Source organism: Anastrepha ludens, chromosome 3 (genome assembly GCF_028408465.1).
Source record: "Anastrepha ludens isolate Willacy chromosome 3, idAnaLude1.1, whole genome shotgun sequence".
In the NCBI taxonomy this organism is placed as follows: Eukaryota; Metazoa; Arthropoda; class Insecta; order Diptera; family Tephritidae; genus Anastrepha; species Anastrepha ludens.
Genome location: NC_071499.1, coordinates 126057828 through 126079557, shown reverse-complemented (window position 1 = coordinate 126079557; position 21730 = coordinate 126057828). Strand labels below are relative to the sequence as shown.

General features: G+C 35.7%; 1 protein-coding gene across 4 annotated transcripts in view; it reads left to right on the top strand.

Moving 5' to 3' along the window:
• The first annotated feature begins 5122 nt into the window (after window positions 1-5122).
• Window positions 5123-21730, top strand: part of LOC128859054 (ELAV-like protein 2) — a 100441-nt gene continuing 83833 nt past the window's right edge. For 3 of the 4 annotated variants that reach the window (XM_054095742.1, XM_054095740.1, XM_054095741.1), the window contains exons 1-2: window positions 5123-5560; window positions 7840-9866. The gene's annotated coding sequence lies outside the window, so the exon portion shown is untranslated. The remainder of the gene's footprint in view (window positions 5561-7839; window positions 9867-21730) is intronic. The other variant, XM_054095738.1, reaches the window with a different exon arrangement.

The following is a 21730-nucleotide window of genomic DNA, read 5'->3' as shown; positions in this document are numbered from 1 at the left end:
TTCACGAGCCCCTGTACAACTCTTAATGAAATGATGGAGCAGTTCGGGTTTCTTCTGGTGAATTGTAATCCATCAGCCAGCGAGAAACGTTCGCTTTTCATCTGTTGTATTATAACTCATTAGCCAGCAAGAATACGGCCGAGCTTGCAAGAAAGTGCTACTTCCTCATCACTTTCTCTGACTTTCTCAGAATTTCCTGTTCGACCAACAAATTTTGGATATAGAGTTTTTATGTGAACCGAGCGCCATGGTTGACAATACAGCAATTGTTCAGGTTGGCTGACTCCGCACAGCTTCAAGAAAGAGTTGGAATTTCGGATTCATGTGTCTTCACAAAGAGAACGATTGTGGAGCTATACATACGAGCTGTGAAAATTATTAGCGGTCGCTCAATTTAACCAAGGCTTCCATTAGTGCCTTTTACACCTCTTCTATCGCCAACTCCATTCATCTACTTGGACTGTATATGGGTTTTTGTATGCTCCATTGTGGCTTTTCCAAACTCGCTGTGGCTTTTGTGGCATAGTATTCTCTTACTATTCACGCTAACTTACTATTTGTCTACATTTTAAGTTTCCCCTCGCATTGATGTAATCTTTTCATATCCCTCTAATCCTCGCCGTGCATATTTTTCTTCCCATTCAAGTTTTCAACCTATTACGAATATTTTCTTTAAATCAAAAATGTATACTTACGATTTACTCTTCTAGCCGATTTAGCAATTGGCACAGTTAAATTGTCTCCACTATGCGTACACAGATACCAAATCCTCCTGCGGCTTATCCGTTTTGCAATGTGCCTACAATCACACATAAGAACAGCCAGCACTTACATATATATGTAGGTACAAACGTATATATATCTATAAAGTGTGTGTAAATTGCAAACCGAAAACCGCCCATTTTCAACTTCATTATATACGAGTAGGTAAACTTTTCAATTGCTCGCTATCGCATTTGCTCCATATTTTTCCGCAGATTTCCGTTGGTAATAAGGATTTGATGTTTTTTTTTTGCATTTACGGTTTATTTTTCGCTGCTCATGCTCTTTTGCTAACATTTTCGAAAGCTCTCTTTGTTTGCTGTTACTACTGTGCACTACTAGTGCATATATATTTGCACTACTACTACTAGTATAGTAAATGCGAGAAGCAGATAGTTGAGAGAAGGCAAAATCGCAAAATTAAATTCTGCATTATTTATTTCTGCATGCTGTTGCTGCTTTAGGTAAGCACGAATGCAGGTTGTTGTACGTAATTGTACTTAACTGTAGTTGTAGGCGTTGGCGCATTGGCGCTCTGATGCCCTCTCATATACAAACAGGCTCTCGCTTAGGCCACCTACTATTGTATAGCTAGCTGCTTGTGGAATTCGCAATACTCCTACCGGCTTTATTGTAGGATGTTCATTTTAATCTCTCTCTTTCTCTCTCCCGCTGAGCTGTGAGCACTGTTCGAGTGCAAAATCGATAATACCTATAGGTGCATATTGCATTGGGCTTGCAACTTTTTTTTGGAAAAAATTACGTTTTGTAGGTACTCGTGATAAATAGAACAGGATTTTATTTTATACAAATATATATCAGCAAAAGTAGATTTACTGCTATATAGCGTTTATTGCAGTGGTTGGGATGCCATTACATTGCTGCCAATCTCTTATCGCTAACCCCTCCTCTTTCTTGCTCTTAGTCGGTGACGAAGGCGAAGCGTGGATTTCGTTAACGATGTAGAGGATTTAGATATTAAGTATTATTTACCGTTGTCATACTATGTTACAGGAATTATAGATAAACGTATAAAAATCCGAAAGCATAAATAGGCTAAATAGGATGAGCGTCAATGGTAGGTGCGACTACGAGGGCGGGAGAGAAAGCGAGAATGAGTGGCAAATGGCTATGCAGTGAGCGTATTGTAGATAGTGGTGTTGTTGCTGCAATGCTTCTCGTTGTAGTTGATACGAAAATGTGATTTATGGTGAACGCTTGAAGTGTGTAATGGGCGAAAACGGAGGGAAGTTTATGCGAAGGATGTGCGAACGGGTGTGTACGAGTAACGGTTAGGTGCTTAGATGACAAAATGGATGGCTAGATAGCGCGTAGTGTTGTTATGTGGGGCTCAAATACGCTTACTTGGCTTGAGTCTATTTTATTTGACAGTCGTTTTAAAGTGGTAATTAAAGTGCTTGATTGAACCTTATTTGAAAAGTTGATTGATGACTTTCATTGCAAAGATAAGTATATTTAATGATTGGGCTTGACTGGACGAGGTAAATTAGTGCACAAAAATACATAAACGAAGAAAAACCTGTTGCTTGGTGTTGCAAAGGAAAGTGAGTACTGAGTGTGAGGCTTGTGCACGAGATGGTTATTTGATAAAGGCTACATACGAGTATCGACGTTTCAAAATATGTTGAAAATTACCTCCCTGCAAGTAGTGCTTGCTTCTTTATAGGAAGCTTAAGACTCAGAGGTATAAAATTGGTCACTTCATATTTGAAAAAAGATTACAAGCGCTTAAAAACTGTTACTATTAAACAAAATTGAAAATAATGTATATGAAAGTACGAAATAATGCACAATCATTTGTTTGACGCTAATGCTTGAAGACAAAAACAAGAATTTACTTAAACGAACTTTTATTTAAGATTCAAGTGACAAAAGTGTGCGCAATTAAAATTGCTTGACAGCCATGCTTGTGTTTGATGCTAACTACGTAATAATAACAGCATTCTAATATAATTAAAAATAATAGAACTTAATTCTAAATAAATTTGAATTTTTTAAATAAGCTTGAAACAAAGTGCTTGAGTGAAACAGCCAACTCTAAAAAGTGTTTTACAATTCATTGATTAGAAGCTTTGATTGAAGCCGAGCTAAAAGCATACATGAATGTTGAAAAATAAACAAATTGAAGGAAAATCATTGAAGGCTAAAGTGGCAAAAGTGATGCTAGCCAACAAGTGCTTGCTACTAAAAATAGCTTGAAAGTCATGATTGACTGTGTAACTATATCATGGATACAAGAAAATCAAACTTTAACGAATTATATATTTGTAACCTTACTAAAAACTTTAATTTTTGTTTTTTTGCTCAACTAAAGTGTGATTGAAATCCAAGGTTGATCGCAAACATTCAAACAAACAACATCTAAGCAATAATTCAAGCATCGATTTGGAGGCTATGCTCAAGTGTGAATGAATTAAAATTTTTAACACAGTTCAAGCACAAAAGCAATCAAATGGTGGTCAAGAAACTTTATATAGAAAAGTAGTTCAATAACGAATTGAAATTACGGCATAGCAAAAAATATAGTCGGTGAAATATAATTTTCGGGCTTACAACTAGATTTCGATACACAAAATCTCCCGAAAAAGTGAATAAAATAAGTTTAAGGAAATATTAAAATCGGAAAAATTATTTCTTAGTCAAAAAACCGAAGTCCAACTATTCCTAATTTAGTAAATGATGTGCCAAATGATTGATTGAACACAGTGAACGCTGATGATTGAATGCAGTTTTTAGAGGATTTTAAAATAATATGAACATAAAAGTAACAGAGAAAAAGTTAATTAAAAATGCTTGTAAACTAATTTAGTTACAAAAAATATAATTTTTTTGAGTGGCTTTTAACTTTTATAAGTTTAAAAATTGAGTTTCAAAAATAATTTGGTTTATTAATTTAAATAAAAAGCCAATAATACGTATATGTACTTGTAAAAAATCTCCCTCTGCGAGAATGTCCGGAAAAAGCTTGAAAACAAGAAAGGACTATGAAGATTTTCGATGATTTATGAAAGTTATTGACGCAATGCTTGTATTAAAGTTTGTTAAGCATTTAAAATCTGGCGGTTGATACCTTAATGAAACTACGAAAAAATTCTTGTTGTAAACGTTTAACGGTTGAAGTTAATATTATGATTGAGCTCGTGCTTGAAGTAGTGATTGAAACTTATGACTGACGATAATTTCAGCACCAAACTGACTAAGTAAAGAGTGAAAACATTGCACCGTTGTGCTTTATGGGTAGATTTGAGATAAATTACATTTATTTAAGATTGAAGTCATTCTTGAAATGGAGTTTCTCATTAAGCTCCCATTTCGCAAACTTGAAACTTCTTCCTATCTTTGATTTTGCTGTTTATGAATAAAACGATGCTGATTTTTTCTAGACCTAAGCTTTTTAGTATGTAATTTCCTATTGTATTTGTATGTGTCAGCGCTGAAAAATCTCACTTGCATTGAAATCAAATTAAATCAAATAAATAAAACAAAAATATTATAGGACACTTTCAGAGTTTTATTTTCGACTCTTTACTTTTCTTTAATTCTCTTAAAATTTGCACACCAAAAATACATCTACGTGCACATACATAAATTAACTATTGTCCAGTTGTCTTATATTTACGAAAATCATACTCACACCCCCCACCCGGCTCTACTCTCAACGTCCGTGCAAGTTTTTCACTTGCAATCCGGCCGGTAGCCGGTCTAGGCTGGTCCCGATTGCTGCACCAGTGACCCGACAATGCATTTGGCTACTGCTATTGTTGAGCTCACAAGCTACCTGGCCGGCTCGCCAGTTTGCTGGCTGCAGGGATAAAGCTCCTGAGCTTTTGTGTGCTTTCCCCTAATTTCTAGCGGCGTCGAGCACTTGCAGTCAGCAGCATGCAGGATTGCATACTTTACGGCGCACTACATAAGTACAGAAGCAAAACAGGTGCCCTGGCAAAAATCGGCAACCGGCGTTCGTGAGGCGCTGCCGCATTGCTGACGTCGACTTCGACTGCACCGCATTGCCTGGCTGTGCAATTTGTTACGACAAGCGAGCCGATTAACGAGCGAGCCGTTCGTGGTGCCTTCGCCTTTTTCGGGTCCTCAACAAATATCATGTTGTGGCAGCTAGCCGTTGGCATGTTCAGCTCCTTCAGTACGAGTACGAGTGCGGTCTTCGACGTATCCAAAAGCAAACGCGGCTCTTTTTTAAGCGCGTTTTGTATTATTCTACTCATATAATTTATAATTTGCGTCGCTATATGATTTCTCCTTGTTTCGTAGAACAACACAGACAACAACAAGAACAAGAAAAATTACAACGGCAGCAACAAAGTAAATTGTAAATGAAAATTCAACTGTAAGCAAAATTTTTGTTTTGCGCAAATCTGAAATTCGCAGCCAAGCAGCCGGCGGGGCAAAGGAGTTAAGCAGGAGTAAAAAGCGAGCATACACCAGCAGCTGGGCAAAGCAGGCCAATTACTGCCACAATTTCACTAATTCATTAGTTGAAAGCGGCTTCAAAATATTTATTGTAAGCCCACAAAAATTCACTTTTTGAAGATTTCGAAGATTTGAGATATTAAGCGGCTTCGAGTACTTTTGAAAAATTTCGAGTTCTTGAAAATATTTGTTGCGCTTTGGCTGCATCTCATTTGGAGTTTAACGGAGCAAAAGCATTCAATCAAGCATCAATCAATTAAAATTCTCGTTGGGCCAATAACTGGAAATTTCAACACTTCTTCTTCGAACAGCCGTTCAGCTTAAACATATGTAAATAAGCTTTTACAGGGTGAGTATTTGAGAATTTTAGAAAAAAAGGAAAAAAGGGGCTGTGGGGTGTGACAAAAAATACAAAAAACATGCATAATAAATTTAAGTAAAGACCCATGCATTCGTGCGGACAATGTCAAGATTTTTACTTGCTACTAATTTTTTATTTTAAGTAAAAACATCACTGATTTATTAAATATTGCATAAACGTCATTTCGATGAATTCTTAGATTTCAGTGTTCGTCGTAAGCAATCGTGCGGACAATGTGAATAGTTTTGCTTCCTACTATTTTTTTGAAGTAAAAATGTCACTGATTTATTTAATATTGCATGTACGTCATTTTGATGAATTCATAGATTTTAGTTTTCGTTCTTTCGACGAATGCGAACAATTATTTCTGAGTTATTTTGTAGCGAACTTTTTCTCAAAAATGCAAGTCTGAAACGTTCATGCATTCGATGAATCGTTTCTTATTTTTACTAAAAATCAATAAACTGTTTAAAAAAGAAATTCATCAAATAAATGTATTTATTAAGTTTGTAATTGTATTTTTTTTCAAAGGTTTTCTAATAAAACAACATTTTAAAGTATATATTTCTTTCATTGAACTCGGTCTTTTGGCTCTTAGTACGAGAAAAATAATAGGCAGCAAAAATTTAACTAATTTCGGCTTTCAATGAAGGCAATTTTTTAAATAGCCATTTAAAAAAAAGTTCACTTTTTTATTTAGCACTATTCGTACTGTCGATGAATTTGCTTATTAGTTCTTTGCCCGAGAATTTATTGTCATATAGTCTTATGTTGTCTTTAGGTATTCTAAAGCTGCACTTTAATTGCGTATTGCTGTTCAAAAAAGTTTATCTAAAAAAAAATTTTTTATAAGACTTTTTTAAAAATAAAATTTAATTTCTTACAAAAGCCATTTCTGAACGAAATTATGAAAAAATATATTGAGCATACTTTAGTAACAATTAATTCAACTAGCTTTTGCTATTAAAGAGATTTTTCATCTTTTCGATGAATTTGTTGTTTTAGGAAGTATTTTAATTTTTATTTATTTTTTAACTGTTTGGATAACATATTTTTTATCTACGTATTAAAGTTAACAAAAAATTAAAAAAAATTAAATTTTAATTAAAAATCAAAAAATTAAAAAAAATCATCTTTTCGAAAACTTTGCGTTTTTTTTAGTAAGTATAATTTGTTTAAGGATAAAAATTAGCTTCAGTTTTATATACATTTTAACTGTTTGGAATAAGTAAATACACATGCATCGAACAAAAAAATTAAAAAACTTAAAATTTTAATAAAAAAAATTTAAATTAAGAAAACTAAAAATTTGTATTAAAAAAATTTTGATTAAAAGAATTTTTAAGTTAAAAAAAAACTAAACACTTGTATTAAAAAAATTAGATTACAAAATTTTTTTAATTTTTTAAAAAGGTTAAAAAATTTAATTAAAAGAATTAGAACATTTAATACTTTCTAATAAAATTAATAAAACTAAAATTTTTATTTAAAAAACTTAAAACTTGTATTAAAAACAAAATGTATTACATAAATTTTTAAATTTTTTACAAGAAGTAAAAAAATTTAATCTTTTTTTTAATTATTTTTTAGTAATTTTTTTTAAATTAAAAGTTTTATTTAAAAAATGTTCTTAAATTTTAATTTTTATTAATTAATTAAAAATTTTATTTAAACAAAATTTTTTAATATTAATTTTTAAGTAAAAAATCAAAAATATCGCCAGATATGTGTTAAGGCTCGAATGTTTTTTTTTGATAATTTCCAATTACAGTGTTAAGTTTCCTTTGGATAAACTTCTCATAAAAAAGTCATTTTGCACTTATAGTTTTGCAGCTAATCTGAAAATAAGAGGATCAAATCAGGATAAAAATATTTCAAATTTTTTCGCTTAAGTGCTACGAAGTCAGCATTCAGCGATTCAGAAAAGCCTACAATTAATTCATCATCAGCAACCTGTTTTATACTTTATTTGGTCTTGAATGATAAAGAAATTAGAGAAATGTTTTCAATCATGTAAATTCTCCCTCAATCCTGAGAAGGTGTTGAATTTTAATGATATAGTTACATAATTTTTGTAACTGATTTACTCCCTTATTTTTGTACCTGATTTATTCTCTTCTATCGAAGAATTCTTCTATTTGGAAATTCTTCTTCTTTATTTAAAATTTTTAAATCAGCCAATCATGAATTTGCCACCAGTCACTGCAAATTAATATCCAATCACATGCCTCTTACAATTTATGTGTATATGCAACTCTCAATTTCAGCTGCATGTGCTGGGAGTGTACGATCCACTAAAGAGCAATACCGTAGAAGAGAGCAAACGCAAGAGAAAATCAATCATCAAGCGCAAGTGATATATCTACGAATATCAAAACAATCATATAAAGCAAAGAAACAATTCGTGAACATTTTTGCACACATACTTTCAAAAAGAACATTACAAATCGATATATTTTTATATACCGATAGTTAAATATTTAAATATATTTTCCGATATTTTTCTAGAAGTCATAAAATCTTCGGTTGTTCTTATATGATTTCGAAGCATTCAAGCGGCACAGCAAAACGAGCGCAAAAATAAATGCTGTAAAGAAAAAAACATTTATATTAAAAAGAAACATTTTGGAAAGAGAAAATAAAAAATAAAAACAATAACGACCGAGATTCCTAGTTGTGAATTCAAAGTGATTTAACTCTATAAAACAAAAACAAAATATTCGTTTGTTTACCAAAAGAAAAGCAGATCAGAGGGAAACAGAACGAAAAAGAGAGTTAGGGAGAGTGAGACGGATAAAGAGAACTAGAAAGTTCAATTCAAAAGCTGCCAAGTGAAGAGACTTTTGGCAAAGCGGTGTGAAAAAATCGACGCACCTTAAAATGGAAGTCAGTATCAACGCAAAAGAAAAGCAATTTAGTACGGTATCATTACAACAATAACAATAAGAAACATTTACATACCAAATACTACTATTTCTACTACCACAAATAAGCAAGCTTGCGTTCCACTGATAGCAAAACTAAAGAAACAACGCAGTGTTGCAATTTAGCGCAAGCTATTCACGAGCTGACCAAACCGAGTTTTCAGTATTATTACGTAAATACACAGAAAAAAATAACGTAAAATAAAATTTGTAACGATTTTTTCAGTGTTTGTGTATGTTTGTACTTTTCATAGCGCCTAAAAATATATTACAGTGCACAGAGCATTTGAGTATTAAAGAATTTATTTAAAGCAAAGTACGCAACGAAAGCGTTGAATGTCTCGTAAACTAGGTGTACAAGTTTTCTTACAAAAAAAAAAAATACAACAAAAAAGAGGGAAAATCATTGTATGGGTGTCTAAAATTTTAAAGGAATATAAGCGGAACTGATTTTATATATACATACATATATATGTAATAACAGATATACTACAGGTTATATAAAAAAACACTAAAACATATATATATTTAACACCAAACGTGTTGAGAGCCAAGATTTTAGACTTTTTTCCAAAACGAAAGCGATAATTTTGTAAAACAAGCGGACTTCCAACGATTTCATAAGACGACGAATAGTTATAGCAGAGAAAGGCGCCACGACAGTTTACAAACGCTTGGGAGTGATTGCGAAAAAAATCGGTTAACAATAGCAGCGTAAAAAGGCCAAATTTAAACTTTTAAATAGAAAATATATCTTAAAAAAATATTTGGAAAACAGGCACTTAAGTAAGGCTTAACAAGAGGAATTAGTGAGAAAAATTTGTGTTTCAGCAGGAAATTTTGACCAAATTTATTTGAAAAAAAATCGGCTTAATTTAAAAAAGTATTTAAAAACTAAATAAACATTGGATTTTATTAACTTATTTAACAATTTGACTTAAAATATAAACACAACATTCAAAAAGTTAAACAAAAAATTCATGTGAAATTCGGCAACACAGCAAATTTTGACAAGCAAATGCACTAGAGTGAAAATCGACAACAGCGTAAAGCACGGCAATCATAGATTTTAAAAGCAACACAACACGCCTGAGCAACTACGTGCTTGAAAATTAGCAACATCGCGCAGTGCAGCAGAGCATTAAAGCACAAGATAGAGGCAGAGCGAGAGAGAGAGGGAGATATAGAGAAAAGAGAGAAACATTGAAGCAAAAGAGCATAGCGAGTAACTGAACATCTAGTAAAGTGATTTTATATACCAACTATACAAATGCAAGGACTTATTTATAGACATACCAACAACGCGAAGAAAAAGTCAACTGAGCTACTGACGTAAAACTATCTACCATAGGCGGAAAGCGAAAATTGAAGTAAGTGTAATTTAAATTTAACTTAAGATCTGAATATTTCAGTATTTGCTAATTTATTAGAATTTTTTTCTTAACTTAAACCAAAAATATATACAATGGGAAATGAATATATTTATGTAACTGTCTAAAGAAAAATTATTCGTATTTGATATTACTAATGAAAAAAATTGGTATGCAGGCTTTACACCTGCCTTGCACTGAACCTCTCAGGCACTCCTTTAATTTGCATTTTCTTATAAATCTTAACAACGCCTTAAAGCTACACACTTCCACACTTAGTGCTTTGCAACAACGGAAAACTGCTCATTTCCTCTTTTTGCCATCAGCTACTGTCGTTGCTCCTACAAGCTTTAGCATCTACTTAGTTCCCCTCTAGCATTTCTTCCATGTACACTCGCATACGTGAAGCGATTTTTTACGAACCAGCCAAAAAGGAAGAATTTCATGTGCTAAGTGTATAAATTACCGTAATGAAATATATTTCAACGCTGAAGTAAATGCAACACTGTTTGGAAAAGGCGTTACCGAAAACGAAATAAATTAAAGGATGACATGGAATGCGTGACAAAAGGAGTTCGTTTGAAGCTAAAAGTAGATAGAGAGGAAAAATGCTAGTAGTGTCCAAGAAATTATCTTTCCACAAAGTTATACAAAGAGTTATACTTGTAAACAGGGCCTGGTGAACCTGTTGACGGATGGATCGAAGTTGGCAGAAAAGGTTGGCGGAGTAGTATTCAGCGAGGAGCTCCATATCTGACTCAAATTCAGGTTACCGAGCCACTGCAGTCTGCTCCAAGTAGAGGTAGCCGAAATCGAAGAAGCAGCTGATTGGCTACTCACCTGCGTATTAACTGTCAAGAAAGTAAATATTTACATCGATAGCCAAGCGGTAATAAGGGGTCTCGGGTCAATGATGGTGCATTCGAAATTGGTCAGGGAATGCCTGGCTTCATTTCCGATTGCATCTGAATTCTTTGACACAAGGCTCATCTGGGTTCATGGTCATAGCGACATTGCGGGAAACTGCGAGGGGGATGAGCTTCCCTGTCAAGGGACCTGTGAGGCGATTACCCCGCGATGAGAGAAGGTTCGGATCCCTTTGACCACTTGCGGTCTGTTCCTGGAAAGATGGGCTTCGCGCTAATTCAGCGAGCGGTGGGCAAGTACACAAAATTGTAAGGTAGGGAAATCCTTCTGGCCACGTTCGAGCGATATTCTGAGGTTGACAAAATCTCAGCTCTTGAGTTTCGTGGGTGTTTTCACACGACGCTATCCGCGAGGTGTACATGTTGTGAGACATGGAGCTGTCCTCGAGTACTTTTTGCATCAGCTGTATGGAGGTTGAGGTGTTATCATATCAGCATCTGCTCCTTAGCTGCCTTGCTCCCGTGGAGCTAAGATTTATGCATCTTGGCGCTTACTTCTTTGCTAAGCCTGCTGATATAGCAGGCCTTGGTATTGAAAATCTGATGAACTTCAACATCAGCATAAAGCGGTTAACGAAACCGCAACACAGTCATCGTTGGTAGTCCACATACACTAAACCCATCCTCTCCTTTCGTCCTATCGGTCTTCCTCCGACTTACGTCCTTCATAATGGTATCACAGAGGATGAATTTCATTTCTTCGTCTTAGTGTGCCCACTCCTTGGGCAACCGTTTTAACCAAACCTAACCTAGCTATCTCTTTCTTTCTGTTACTTCTCTCCTTGACCCTTTTACTTTCCAGAGCTTTGAATACAAAGAACTCTTTAGCCTAAGTGTTTTAGTAGTTTCCAATCTGTCGGTCCTTCTTGGTTCGTCTGGATCAAATTTCAATCTCATTGGGACCATGGGGAAAGAATCGTTTACAAGTATTGGACCCAGCATGGGAGCTTCTAAGTGCTATTAAACCTTGAAAAAATGTATAGACGTTGGTTGGTGCAAAAAGTATCGGAAAACTCGATCACAGAGTTCTATGGCTTACAAGGGTCTGACCGGCTGAAGGCTACCCTAATTAAAAAATAAGGAGACAGGCATTCAGAGCATACAATAAATATAGAGGGACAAAATATGTTCTTCCCTAAAGATGAAAGCTTCGACCCAATATTGGCTAGATTATGACTCAATTTAAATTTATGTTAGTATAAGTCGTGATGAGGCGAGAAGGGTATACGTGGACAAATCTACGCTGAAATAGTTCGCAAAATAAAGAAAAGTTTGCGCAAACTGTGGGAAATAAGTGCAAGACAATAAAAATATGGCAAAAGGTGAATTGTGGCGAAACGTGTGTGGGTGTGTGTGTTTATCAGAAGTTTTGTGATACATATGTGTGTGTGTATAAAGACTTGTGCACGTACTTATCGTTCACAAAAAGCATTTATATGCGTGTATGTCGGGCATTTCCGGTTGTTTAAGGCGTCGCCGGCTGCTTGCGTGGGTGTGGGCGCATACTTTTTGCTAATTGCATGTTTGTTCACGTGTGTGTGGTTATGCGCTTCGATGTGAGGGTGTTGGCGAGGGCAAACGACCATTGACTCCTTGACTTTTCAGCATGCAACATGTAACAAGCACAACAACAAAAAAGAAGAAAAGTGGATAAATGCAAACTCAAAGAGCCTAATGTAATTTTAGGCGCTTCACAATAGATTGCCATGGTTTAGTGGCATGAGAGAAGGGCGTAAATGGTGGAGGTGACCGAAAAGGAAGAGCAAAATTTATAAAGCTAAGAAATTGGCCTTTTCTGTACGTTGCTTTTGTAATTCTGTTTGTTGGTTTCCTTTGTTGTTGTTGTCGCATGCTTGAAGAGGCAAAATATTTACACCACTCGAGTTCTCAAGTTCTCAAGCATTTGAAAGAGTTGAAAAGAAAGCAACAAACGTACGTAGGAGGATAAGGTGTAAAATGTTTGTTAGGCAAGTTAGGCGAGTGTGTGTGTGCGCGTGATTAACCTGTGTATGAGTGAGGCACATCAAGTGCCAGTACTTGCTGAGCACTTTAATTTATGCATACGAAAAGTGGCAAATTTATCGATTGGAAGTGAACGAAAACTAGTGCATATACAGCCGGACCGCCTAAAAATAGACTACGATTCATAGCACACAGCAGATAGAGAGATGATTGGTTAAAAGCATGGAATGTAAACCGACGGATAGCAGCAAAGCAGAGCGCCCTTGCGCTGCTACGTCAAGGAGGCGCACTAAAAAAGGATATGTAATTAATTAAAGAAAAGATAATGACTAAAAATGCAATTAGTTGCTGCAAGCAATGAATATTGACGATAATAGAAAGTGAGGAGCGTCCCGAAGAAGAAGAGCGGAAGCAATGAGAATTTACATAATAGCGACATTACTCGGATTTAAGTGGAATTGGATGAGCGGAGGGCAGAGCGTTGAAGGCTCAAAGGCCAACAACAACAAGAATACCGCAACCTGGCACATTTCTACCAGCAGAAAATATATCATAACCAACGCCATCATCACCATCATCATCAGCACTTCCTTTATCCACTTTACCCCCTCCACCATCCCTGTCATATTGCACTGCTGCGCTGGCTGTTGCTGTGGCGAAAGTGTATAATTTGCATATGTCAACACTGTGTTGGCTGCAGGACGAGCAAACGAATGAAACGGATGCAAAGGCAACGAGCCTCTGCATGAAAAGACAATGGAAATGCATTAAATGACATAAGCGGGCTTCGATGGCGAACAATCAAAGGAAGCAAACACACACATATATACACTCACTTTTCATTTGCATTAATATATTGCATATATCCGTAAGTGTGTATGTATGCATGTAGGTAAGTAAGTAAGTAAGTGGCGCTGTTGGTTGTGAAACAGGATATGCGGCTGGACGTCGGTTGGTTAGTTTGCATTTGACGGCTGTGAGCGCAGGGTTAGAGGATATGACTATGCAAAGTGTTTGAAGGTAAAATAATAATAATTGAATTGCACACAGAGGGTGGAAGATGTCAATGCGGGCGAATTATGGGGAAAAAGCATAAGCCGGATGTGACAAGGTAGCTTAGAGCGCATGGAGAAGGTCGTTGGAAATTTTTTACATGCGTTTATATAATTTTACTGATTAATTTCACTCAATCAAGCAGGCATTAAGCTGATTGCATGCAAAGTTGCAGCTGGGAAATTTCCGCTGTGATGTTTTCATATGCGCATTTATATACATATATCCTGCTCATAATTTTTGGCAGGTTAACACTCATAATCCGTTGCATTTGGTGAAAAATCTTTCCACGAGCAAAGTTATGAAGTGAGTGTTCCAAAAAGCACCTACCCTCTTTTTGTTTTCCGATTTTCTAGATATTGGATTTTTAAGGAATTATTCTTGAGCAAAATTCAATTAGACACCTTCAGCCGTCAGCCATGTGAACTGCCATATTTTTCCTACCTTTTTTAGGTATTTAGGTAAATGCATACCATTATATAAAATTAAAAAAGGTAAATAAAACTAAAAAATTTCAATAAGTTTAAAAAAATAAAACAGGTAAAAAAACTAAAAAAGTAAAAAGAAAAAATTAAAAAGAAATTTAAAAACTTAAGAAAAAATAATTTAAAAAAAGTTAAAAAAATATTGAAAATTTCAGAAAAAACCAATGACATAATATGTAAATATGTCATTTCGCTTTAAATGGTTTTGCATTTTACAAATTGTGAAATAAATTAACTCTCAGTAGCTCCAAGGGAAATCCTCCGAAAACTGTAGCTAATTTGACAAACCCGGGGATGGAATTAAATTTATAAGGCAAAATAAAAATCGTAAACTAAATATTTGGAGGCCATTAAGACAGCTAAATCATGTGTGTTTTTGAAAAAGACAAAAAAATTTTTAAAAAGTTAAAAAAATATAATTATTAAAAAGTAATAAAAAAACTATGATAATAATGATTAAAAATAATAAAAAACTTAAAAACAAACTAAAGAAAATTAAAAAGAAAAAGATTAAAACAGTTAAAAATCCACTTTTAAATAAAAAGAAAGTTTAGAAAAAAAATATTGAAAAAATTGTAAAAGGAAAAGTTAAAAAAGTCTAATGTCACCGAGATTTAAATGGTTTTGGTTTTTATGGTTTTTAATTAATAGGACTATGAATAAGTTCGTGCGGTTTTACAACAGATGGCGTAACTTGATTATTATTCCATCGATCCACATTTCCAAACATTCATTGGAGAGCTACTGTCGTAAGGCACAAACGTCAGTATAAGTTTTTTATTTGAAGCGTAAACAACAATATTTTTACCACACTTGAAAATGTCGAATTTCGTGCCAAATAATGTGTTTTTGCGGGGAATTCTTCTTCATTATTTTAATATGAAGAAAAAAGCAGCCGAAAGTCATCGTATCTTGGTGGAAGTTTATGGTGAGCATGCTCTATCTGAGCGAACGTGCCAGAAGTGGTTTGCACGCTTTAAAAGTGGTGATTTTGGCTTGGAAGACGAAGAACGCGAGGGTGCGCCGCCAAAGTTCATGGATACCGAATTGGAGGAATTGCTCGATCAAGATCCGGCTCAAACGCAAGAAGAGGTTGCAAAAACTTTGGGAGTTGATCAATCAACCATTTCCAAACGTTTAAAAGCCATGGGAATGATCCGAAAGGTAGGCCATTGGGTGCCGTATGAATTGAAGCCAAGAGACGTTGAACGCCGTTTTATGGCATGCGAACAACTGCTTCAACGGCACAAAAGAAAGGGTTTTTTGCATCGAATTGTGACTGGCGATGAAAAGTGGGTCCATTACGACAATCCAAAACGTCGGGCAACGTATGGATACCCTGGCCATGCTTCAACATCGACGTCGGCGCAGAATATTCATGGCCTGAAGGTTATGCTGTGTATCTGGTGGGACCAGCTGGGTGTTGTGTATTATGAGCTACTGAAACCGAATGAAACGATTACGGGGGATGTCTACCGACGACAATTGATGCGTTTGAGCCGAGCACTGCGAGAAAAACGGCCGCAATACGCCGATAGACACGACAAAGTTATTTTGCAACATGACAATGCTCGGCCACATGTTGCACAAGTGGTCAAAACATACTTAGAAACGCAAATGGGATGTCCTACCCCACCCGCCGTATAGTCCAGACCTTGCGCCATCCGATTACTATCTCTTCCGATCGATGCAACATGGCCTGGCTGACCAGCACTTCCGTAATTACGATGAAGTCAAAAAATGGATCGATTCGTGGATTGCGGCAAAACCGACCGAATTTTTCACAAAGGGAATCCGTGAATTGCCAGAAAGATGGGAAAAAGTAGTAGTAAGCGATGGACAATATTTTGAATATTAAATTTGTAACCATTTTACGTCAATAAAGTTTCAATTAAATTTAGTTATTTTATTTATAATTAATTTTTTTGTTTTATTGCATTTATGATAATTTTTCTTCTATTTTATTTTAAAACAATTTTTTATTTTACATCCCGGATAACATTTTCAAGGGATTGTGCTCTGGTGGAGCGTAGTCCAAGTTCTACGCCCATGCGATTACTATGGCTTAAATATTTAAAAATCTACGAACTATTGCACATGTGTCCAGTATGGTCGACTTCTGCATGTCTTCTAAGAGGTGTTGGCAGTCATTCTTCTTCAAGTTTTTTATTAAATGCTTAGGCACTAATCCAGTGGACGATATAATTATTGGAATTATATTCACTTCCCTCGCTTTGTACATCCGTTTAAGTTCTATGGCCAAAGCTGCATACTTCGATATTTTGGTGGAGTATGTGCTTTGGATGTTGCGATTAAGGGGCACCGCTGTGTCGATTACTTCGATTGTTTTATTTATCTTGTCGAACAAGATGTTGTCAGTTTTGTTGGCAGCTGCGATTTGATCTGTGGAAATAAATCTGTCCCAGTACAGTTTAAAATTTGCATTTTCCAATATTGCCTTTGGTTCATATTTAAAATACAAGACTTCTGCTTGTAAGAGACCGTGTTTTATCGCAAGTTGTTGGTGGAGGATCTTTGCTATATTGTTATGTCTCATGACACATTCACGGGGGGCAAGTACGCTACATCCAGCAATTATACATATTTTATTTTATTTTTTTATTTTATTTTATTTTATTTTATTCTATTTTGTTTTATTTAATTTAAGTTTATTTAATTTTATGCTATTTTATTTTATATAACTTCAATTTAATTATTTTTTTATTTTCTGTTGTATTTTATTTCATTTTAGTTTCCTGCGCAACTTTTTCCTAGTGGTAGCTTAAACACACATACACACATTCACACACACTTGCATAAATAAATAATGCTGGTGTTGTTGTTGTACCGGCAATGCAATAATGGTCAGTCAGAGATCACAGTTATACGGGCACCAAAGGCGGAATGTACAGAAAAGTAAGCACATCAGCAAATATGTACGTAAAAGTAACACAAACAACAACAACTGTGTGGTAATAAGATAAAAATGCAATAATAAATGAAAAATACAAAATGTTGCTGGACAAAGCAGAGGTTCAAGTGTCAGCACTGTGACCACTCGGTATGCAGGGGTTGACGAGCTGCAGGAAGGGAGGTAGCTGAAAATACGGAAACGCCATTTTGCCAAACTGGAAAAACGAGCGGAAGTTGAAAATCGATTGCCGCGGACTAGAGGTCAGGAATGAGGCTGAGCTGGAGCAAGGAAAATTGAAAATTGGAAATGGAAGTAGGAGTAGTGGATCAAGAGGAAGAGAACAAAGGCGGTAGGCGGCAGCGGTGGCAAAGCTGTCACGTATTGGATGAAAGTGCAAAAGCAGATAAAATAGCGGAGGATTGTAGAGGAAAGAAAAGTGTTAGCAAGCGTTCAGTAGCGCCGGGTGGAGGGAGTGGAGTGCAGTCGAGGGAGCGCAACTCAGAGTAAAATCTTGTGGCTGCAGCCTGCATGTGGCAGTCGCAATATATCCATATAGTAGGTGTGGTTTCCATTGTGCTTGACTGTAATTGTATGCGTGTGGGAATGTGCGCGTGTGGGTGTGCATGCATGTGCCATAGGATGCCAGCCAGAATTGTGTGCTTTTGACTGTATCTGCTTGACCAAGCGGTTATGGTCAGCTAGTATGCGGGTTGCTAAACAAATACATGCTTGCATATATGGTATATGTAACAACACATATACATACTTACGAAAACATGCATTTGTGCAACATCCACACAAAGTGTATTCCAAAAAATATATTTTCCAATGTATTCGCTTGCATTTGTGTCATCACTTGCTATATATATTATATAACCATGTGCTTGCTTGTATATACACAGGCACACACATACATACAATGCATATGTGTGTGTAACTGAAATCTTTCTGCCTTGACTACATTTTCCGCTTGGATTTTATAATATAATTTAATCCAAAATTCGTTTGAATAGTTCAAAGTGCAAGCGCTGTTAAGTGAACACACACACTTGCACTTGCTTTCCCACATACATGCACACCTCTTTATATTTACTCAGTTTGATTTTAATCAATTTCTGTGCACTTATTTGCTGTAATTTTGCTACAGGAAAAATAAACCAAATTGTTAAACCTGCTCTACATACAATGAAAAATGCCAAAAAATGAAGTCTAACCGCAGGCGCTGCCAATGTTTTAATTGCAATAGCTCGACCACTTTAAGAATTTTTTCATCGAAAATAACTGTGTGGTTAGTTTTTCGCAAGAAGTATCGAATACAGGTGTAGAAATGTGGCAGTTACCAAAAATTAATGTAAGAAAATTGCCCGAATATAATTTTGTAAGCCTCAAAGTGGACTTTTTTGATGAATATATGCAATAAAAATATTTAGTTTGTTCACTAAAAATGTATTTATGATTCGAAACCGCAGCGATGAGGTAATAAATAAAAGAAATTTCGTGACAATTTGTTCAGAATTATTACAAAATAGGAACAGAATATTTTCAAAATATTTTGGAAAATTTTTTTATTTTAAATATTATTAATAATAAAAAATGTTTTTTAATTAACTTCGAATGGACTTATGAGCTTTTAAAATTTATTTATTTTATTTTATTTATAGAAGAAAAGTACAAAATTAAATTTACTTCATTTATTGGGTTGGGGAATAAGTTCGTACTTATATATAAACAAAAAACAATAATTATATCAATGAGATAATCAATTATATACTCGCCTCTTTCCACCTCTCGACCAATTTATTGATGCGATTCCGCCAAAATCGCCTGGCCTGGTGTCAAACAATTTACTGAGACAGTTTTTAAGGACCTCTTCGTTATCGAAGGTAACAACGCCTTTCCTATGGGTTGACAGGGAGCACAAAATATGGTAATCGGGCAGTGCACGGTTCGGAGAATACGGCGGATGCTCCAGGATCTTCCATTCGAGCTTTTGGAGTGCGGCCTTGACGACATGTGCAACATGGGCCTAGCGTTGTCGCGAAGGTGTATGGTTTGACCATCTCGATCACGTCGAATAGCCTCGTTCACGCGGTGTAGCTGGGTAAAGCTCCTTGTTGACCGTGGCGTTCTTTTCGAGTGTTTCTCAGTGCACCATGCCCTTCCAGTCCTACCAAACACATATCATGATCTTCTTTGGATGAGGATCCGGGTTGCCTCTCGGCTTTGACGTATCTTCTGGAGCCACCCACTCCTTTCTTTGCATCACATTGATGTACGAGCATAGACACAAGTTCTCATCTCCCGTGACAATTTGGTACATAAAGCGCTGTTTGTGACCGCGTGTTACTCGATGGGGGGCGATATGCTGAGCAGCAATTTGAAAGCGACTTTTTTCTGTTTTTTCGATAAATCCCATTGAATGAAGGTTTTTTTTTTTTGTATTTCTTCCATAAAATATTACACCTGTCGTTAGACAATAAGTAATTTGATTTACAAAAAGGTGGAATGAGAGTGATATTGAAGGGCCAATACCCCCAAGCTCATATAGAAGAAATATGCATATTATTTAAAAACAAGTGGTTAACAAACAATGACATATACGATTAGTTGACAATTGATTACATGGATTTTGCAAGATCTGTTGGTGTTTGACGGTTAAGCCGACTTTGGGGAGATTTTTCTTTATTTGGTAGTCTTCTCATCATAGGATTTGTGTGCGTTAATAATCTATTTATGTGTCTTCTGCTAGCGCTTTGAATTGTTTCATCAATAGTATCGATATCAAGGTCGCGATGAATATCTGCGTTAGGTATGTACCAAGGTGCATTAGTTAAGGTCCTAAGTATTTTAGACTGGACTCGTTGAAGTATACTTAGATTACTTTTTGCAGCAGTGCCCCAAATCTCAATTCCATATTTCCAGATCGGAGCAATTATCGTTCGATAAATAAGTACTTTATTTTGCAATGATAGATTGGACTGAGGTTCAAGTAGCCAGTACAATTTCTTAAAACGATTTTTAACTTCATTTCGCTTTTTCTTTATATGCTCCTGCCAGTTTAATTTCGAGTCGATCGTAATACCCAGGTATTTCGCTTTGGAGTCAATATGCACGTCTGAATTACCAACGGTAACTGGTTCAATGGTTGTCCTTCGGTTTGTGTAGTTTACTTGTATTGTTTTGTCAGCGTCAATTTCGATGTTCCATTGTTTGAACCAGTTTAATGTCACATTTAATTCGTTTTGTAAATTTTGTTTTGCGGCTTTTGTATTTTTATGAGATACCATGAGGACTGTGTCATCCGCAAATGTTGCAATCATGCTGTTTTCTGACTTCGGTTCCGGTAGATCAGCCGTGTACAATAGATACAATGTTGGTCCTAAGACACTGCCTTGGGGAATGCCTGCGTTCATAGGTTGAATGTCTGAACATGCGTCGTTATATTTAACATAGAATTTCCTGTCTTGGATGTAACTCTTAAGCATAAGGTAAAAGTCATTAGATAGTTGTGTTTTTAATTTATGGAGTAACCCAGGGTGCCACACTTTGTCAAAAGCTTTAGCTACATCGAGGTATATTGACATGCATACCCTTTTTTTATTCAGGTCATCATTCATTTTGTGAACTACTCTATGTTGGATTGTTGAATGGTTTTTCCTAAATCCAAATTGGTGTTGGGGTATCAAATTCATGCTTGTTATAATGAAGGTGATTGCGCATCTTTTTAATGATCGCAGTTGATTTTTTTTCGCCAATTCACGACTGGTTTGGCAACTGTTCTCCTTCAAGAGCGATTTGAAACTTTCTTCATCGAGTTCAGTAGGCCTTTCGTTGCGGGACGTGTCATAGTCATTTTTGAACTTTGCAAACTATTTTCGTGCTATAGACTCGCCTTTGACACCTCCTCTATACACGTAGCAAATGTGCCGGTCTGATTTGGCTGCTTTTTGACCTCGATGAAAAGCATAGAAGAGCACGTGTCGAAAATGTTGATTTTAGCCTCCTGGGTATTCAATTTCTAGGCCTCAAAACTAATAAAAAGTTAAATAGCTCGAAAATAATATATAATTAACATAATTTTGTAGAGTAGTAAGAGTCCATCGAATGAATACTTACTCCTTGCCATACAACAAAACAGTCGATGTAAAATAAAAGAAAATATAAAAACGCTATGAATAGAATTGAGCGAGCTCGGTAGTCTAACGTAAGTTCACTAGCCTGCCATCCCAGAGGTTGTGGGTTCGAATCCCACGTAAAGCCGCTCCTCGCACTTTTCCAAACTTACTGACTTTCCTAGTTTCTATAAAAAAAAAAATAATTTCTCAACCCCAACAACCTTATCCGTCCAATCCTTACCTGCATTGTGGCTGCTAAAACAAGCAAAAAACAAAGAAAAAGACACAGTTACTCGTTGCATCAGCAAGTGGCACCACATTTAGCGAAGTCCTCAACCATCTGTGTGATCCTGCTGGAAGAAGAATGTGAAACACTGATGGCGCTCTAAACAGTTAGAAGGCGTTGGTC